This window comes from Danio rerio, chromosome 21 (genome assembly GCF_052040795.2).
Source record: "Danio rerio strain M-AB ecotype USA chromosome 21, GRCz13ab, whole genome shotgun sequence".
In the NCBI taxonomy this organism is placed as follows: Eukaryota; Metazoa; Chordata; class Actinopteri; order Cypriniformes; family Danionidae; genus Danio; species Danio rerio.
Genome location: NC_141041.1, coordinates 42,723,578 through 42,729,577, shown reverse-complemented (window position 1 = coordinate 42,729,577; position 6,000 = coordinate 42,723,578). Strand labels below are relative to the sequence as shown.

The following is a 6,000-nucleotide window of genomic DNA, read 5'->3' as shown; positions in this document are numbered from 1 at the left end:
TCTGCTGCTGTAGCCCATCCACCTCAAGGTTTGACGTGTTGTCCGTCTTTTGAATACCTCAGTTATAACAAGTTGCCGCTCACTGGACATTTTCTCTTTTTCTGACCTTTCTCTGTAAACCCTAGTGATGGTTTTGCATAAAAATGTCAGTAGATCAGCAGTTTCTGAAATACTCAGACCAGCATGTCTGGCACCAACAACCATGCCACATTCAAAGTCACTTAAATCACTTTTCTGCCTCATTCTGATGCTCGGTTTGAACTGCAGCAGATCGTCTTGACCATGTCCACATGCCTAAATGCATTGAGTTGCTGCCATGTGATTGGCAGATTAGATATTTGTATTAACAAGCAGTTGGACCAGTGATAAAAAATATAGTGGCCAGTGAGTATAAATCATGTTTTTGAATGTTTCTAAAAAGTGTCTTTTACAGGAATTATACAGTTTAGTGCAATTTGAACAGCTGATTGCATATTGTCAATAGTTAAGTACAGTTTTCATTTTTTTCTAAAGGTGTTGTTATTGTACATAAAAATCATTGTGCTTTTTGTGACCCACTTACAGTAATACAGTATTGATACATTAACCGTACAGTATTGTATGGTAATGTCATAGATCAGGGGTGTCAAACTCAATTCCTGGAGGGCTGAAGCCCTGCACAGTTTAGTTCCAACCCTGCTCCAACACACTTACCTGTAGGTTTCAAACAAGCCTGAAGGACTCAATTAGTTTGATCAGGTGTGTTTAATTAGGGTTGGAACTAAACTGTGCAGAGCTGCAGCCCTTTTGGAACTGAGTTTGACACCTGTGTCATAGATGAATATATTGTGTTTGAAATATTATCTTATGTACTGGTAACGTAAATTCACATTTTAATTGGAGTGAAATTAATTGCTGTTTTAATTGAATTATGTTATACTTAATCAAGCTCATTTCACAAATGATGAGAATATTTAAAAATGAAAATCAATTAATATTTGGAAGCCGATAAGCAGATTGTCCATTAAAGTCTTGTGGAATTAAGTTACAGTATTTACATAAGGGGTCTTTAAGAGGGGCTCTACGACATCTAGGGGGCCCACAGCGGTACTGCAGGGTGTCTATGAGTTATTTGCCTTTTTTTAGTCTATGGTTCGTTTGACCCATTGGTTTGACCTCACACACATACTGTGTGTAAATAATACATATATAACAAAACTGATTTGTTAGACTTAACGTTACTTTAACCAAGGCTAAATGTAAAGTTCAATCGAATGTATTGTAACATAAGCCTTACCTTTTAGCATCTGCTTGTAAGGATGTACATTATATTAATGCATATATCAGTATATCATACGCATCGTTTCACTACTGTAAAAACATAGTAAACCTCCGTACAAAATAATATACAGTATTACAGTAGTGGAAAATCCAACGGTTGGTGTAAAACAACATTTAAGACGTTTATGATTTTACAGCTCAGCCATATTTTTTAAATGTGAGTTTAAAGTTTAATTTGCTACCTTTTATGATTAAAAAACACCACATAGCTAACGTTATATTACACACGACTATCGGTTAAGCATTATGGGTAATGCTGTCTTTTTGTACAAGGCGTGGCATCGAGAGGGACCCCTTACTCTTTCTAGTTACCATCCGCTTTCTCTTATTAAAATGTCATTTGTTGGCACTCCACGAACATGACGATGAAAATAAAACATCGACGTCCAGTCATAAATACGCAACGGTTTCTAGAAACTATTTCCGATAACTGTATACGTGCGCACAAACAGACTACACTACCCAGCGTATTTGCCCCCATTCCCCAAGAAGTATGACTTTGCGTGTACGAAAAAACAGCGGGTATTCATTGGATATCCAGGGGGAATCCTCGACTCCTATTGGTCTATTCTCATGTCCATCAAACAGCATCCGTGACTCATGTGGGTGCTCCCTCGCTGGAAACAGGGATGGAATGGACGAGCAAGTGCAACATCCTGGAAGGTGAGCTTTATTATTGTTTTCACTCTCCTCCTGACTATAAGCTGTTATCTTATAATTCTCCGTGATTATATCGCTTTGTTTATATAAATGTATAGGTTTAATTACACCAAGTGCACCCCACTAAACCATATTCAGATGCTAGTAGTCATAGTGAATATTCCTGTCATATTATTTTAGCTTGATAAATATCAATATTCTCTTGGAATTCTGTATCTGAAACTGATTTATTTTTAGCTAAATACAGACAGCTTCTTTTTGAGCCACAAGCTAAACTGTCAGATCGACAGACTGGATGCGTAAAGCCCAAAGTATACTTGGTTTTATTATGCGTACTCAAGCGCACGCGCACTGTAGTACTGTATGTGGCCTTTTAAAGTACAGAGCAACATAAAGCAAACGAGATTTATTTACTACAAAGGAAAGCAATGTGTAGAAAAACACCTGTTGTGAGCTTCAATATTGTGTGTTGGTTGAACCCATGAATTTGCATTAATTTAGCTCATTTTGTTATTACAACTGTTGTATTTAATAACGGAATGTGCGATGATAAACTACAAAACCCATTAAGCAGTTCAGAAAATGGCCCCAATAAGAGAATCGTATTGAGCGAAAGATGCCAAATTCCATCTTCTGCATCGATTACTCCAGTAAAAAGCATTTTTTGTTTTCCCTGTGCAAACATTTGGGGTAGGAATAGTTGAAAAAAAATTAAATGAAAAAAAAGTCATTAATTACTCACCCTTATGTCGTCCTCAGTGACTTAAACATGTTGGTAACTTCTTTAAACACAGTAGCGATATGCTAAACATATTAGTGACTTCTTAAAATATGGGTTTCCGATCCACTTAAAGGTGCAGTAGGTGGTTGCCTTCAGAAACATTTTTGTTGTGCTGGTTGAAAGTCTCTTTACGTTCCAATAGTAATGATTAAAGTACATGATCTAAATGTATTTAAATGTATTTTTATATCCTGGTTAAAGCCTGGTTTATACTACTGCGTCAAGTGACCGGCGTAACCCACGGCGCATGCAACGTGCGTAGCTGTGCATTTATACATCTGCGCGCTGTCTCTGTTGGTCTGCATTAACACTTCCAAAATGCTAGTTGGCAGTGAGGTGTTTATGTTCCTCTGTGTCGAGTATCTTCGCTGCTGTTTTTCTTTTCCTGAACTCTTCCTGGAAGTACAAGTGGCTCAAACTTGCTCATTTTGAGGCAGGAACTGGCGGACGTGCAACAACTTTAACTATGAGGTAAACACAAAACAAAATTTTCCTTCCGGAGCTCCTTCACGGGACTCCACACTTGTAAACAATCGCTCCATCGGGCTGACGCCATTCGCACGGCTCTCAGTCCCGCACAGACTCGTCAGCGCTACCAAGCGACCAATCACAGAGCTTGCGCTACGCGTTTTTGCGACGTGTAGTTACATTTTTTGAGAGGTGCGCGTCAGCAACGGCCACGGCAAAGGGCTATGCGTCAACGCTGTAGCATACGCGTGCGTTTGACGCAGAAGTATAAATCAGCCTTAAGGCATAAGAGTAAAAAATGTAGACTGACAATTCCCAATAGTCTGATAAGGAGCCCAAACAGTCTAAAAAAATGTAGATTTGTACATCTGCACATCAATAATATCTGGATGCAACCTTTATGATGCAAGCTGAGATTGCATCACTCAGCGATGCAATGTCTGACACAATGCACTCAAATGGAGCTAGTGATGCACTGTAAGGGGTAGGTTAGGGGTGGGGTTAGGTGAGCCCATTAAAAAGCATTGGATGCAGCTCAGATCTGTTCACACAGATCCAACCGACATTTGCGTGTGCATGCACGACACAAGTTCATGTGCACACGAGACAGTCACAGCGGTAAAAACAAATGCTGAATCAAAACTTTTTTCAAATCCTGAATGAATATTAGAGTTACTTTTGCATGCTGGAGGAATGTTGACACCATGGCTGAAGCATTTTATTTAGAAAGGTAATGTTATGTTTTAAAACTATTTTAGTCACACAAAGCTGATGTAGATTTTGTTGTTTTATGAATGGGTTATATGCACAGAAGTGTTGTTCAGCCAATGAAATCCTCTGGCGAATGATTGATGTGGCTATTTTCAATTTTTTAGGGTATGTTTTACAGCATAGATAATGTTGATTTTTATTTTTTTAACCAACAAAACATAAGTAAATAGCATTATTCTGTCTAGCATGCATTACTGAGGTGAAGTTGGTTTTATATTCACATTGGTTCATTTTTAAACAATGACAACCTGTAATGCACTCCCTACAGTATATTGTTTAACATGCTACTCTGAATATTTGGTCTAAAATTAAATACCATGTAAGTATGACGTTGTAATAAGTGTAATTCCTACACGCCGCCAGCCAAACACTAAGCATTCAGTAGTTGCTTTAGGACAGCGCATGAGAGAGTGAGTCCAGCGATCCTTGCATGCCTGAAATATTGCACATTATGACAAGTTTTGCTTGCTACACTACTGAAAACGTGCTAGACACTTTATTGTACGGAATTTTAGTATTATAAAGTTTTCTAACTAGCGAATGACATGATCTTAATCATCTTTAAGGTACATGCATTCGTGTTACAGGAGAGGTGCCTTTGGACAGCAGGGGAGGGACTGTTAAAAAGATATTATGCCAACCGATTAGCATTGTGGCGGATTACCTATTGCACCTTTAAAGCCTGGCCTTATTAAGGTTCCAACCAGCTCAAACATTCTTGCCTGGAGGTTAGCAGTCAATCTAAAGACTTTGATTAGCTGGTTAAAGAGTATTTTGCTGAGTTGGAACATTACCAGAAAGTGACCCATGGCAATAATGTGGTAAAACACTCTCTGGAACATTTACTTCTGATTGGTCTTGGCATGAGACGATAACTGTTTTTGACACGTAAGAAAATGAGGAACAAAATAGTGCGGTTCAACAGAATTCTTTAATGAAAAAAAGATTCAAAACAAGGCAGTCTGTCATTTAGCAAGGTACATAGAGTTGAATCTTCAGTAAGGAAACTCTAAAGGCCACCCACTTGGCCGTGAGAGAAGGAGATTGGATGGACCTGTACGCCCACTACTGCGATGAGGATCATGTCTGACCTCCGGGTGTTGGTAATATGAGCACATTCAATGATAAGAGCACACTATAATCGAGATCATATAATTTGTACCCATAACGGAGAACACAGGAGAACAGGACAAAACATGGCTGGACAGAAAAACACAGGTTAGTTGCGTGCAAGATGCACTTACGGTATGCACAAAGTAACAATAAACTAACAATGGAGGGAATGAAAGGGAGAGAGATATAGGAATGCCAATAAATGTAAAGCGAGAACAGGTGACTGATCATCAGCGCTCATGCTGATTACAAGAGCTAACAGCTGAGAGGAGGACACAGAGGGGAAGGAGTTAACAATGATCAAATCAGACATTGTTCATTCAATTTATGACAGTACCCCTCCCCCGAGGAGCGCCCCCTGGCGGAATACCAGGTGGATGCGATGAAGCGAGTCAGGTAAGCGTAGTTGTACTGCAGCAGGATTAATGATCTTACTGATGGTGATGGACCAATGAATTTAGGAGCTAGTTTACGTGATTGAGACTGGAGGGGTAAGTGGCGGGTGGAAAGCCAGACCTTTTGACCGTAAATGTATCTAGGAGCCTTGAAGAGACGACGATCAGCGCTGCGACGAATGATTTTCCGAAACATTAATTATGTGGAATGTACTGTTCTCCAAGTGTTACGCCAGCGCTAAATATAGACCTGAATAGACGGGAACGACGCTTCCTTCTCCTTGTGCGAAAACAGCGGGGGTTGGTAACCTAGACAATAGTGGAAAGAGGAAAGTTAAACGCGTATTCAGCCCAGCCCAACTGTTTGCTCCAAGAGGAGGGAACGGAGAAGACGACCAAGAATCTGATTAACGCATTCCGCTTGCCCGTTAGTTTGTGGGTGAAAACCTAATGACAGACTGGCAGTAGCCCCTATGTGTCAGAAGAATTCTC

At 39.7% G+C, this 6,000-nt stretch overlaps 1 protein-coding gene across 7 annotated transcripts in view; it reads left to right on the top strand.

Annotated features, from left to right (window-relative positions):
- Nucleotides 1-1,915: 1,915 nt before the first annotated feature.
- The window catches only part of prrg3 (proline rich and Gla domain 3), a 303,812-nt gene continuing 299,727 nt past the window's right edge, over nt 1,916-6,000 (top strand). For all 7 annotated transcript variants that reach the window (XR_015520558.1, XR_015520559.1, XR_015520560.1 and 4 more), the window contains exon 1: nt 1,916-1,983. The gene's annotated coding sequence lies outside the window, so the exon portion shown is untranslated. The remainder of the gene's footprint in view (nt 1,984-6,000) is intronic.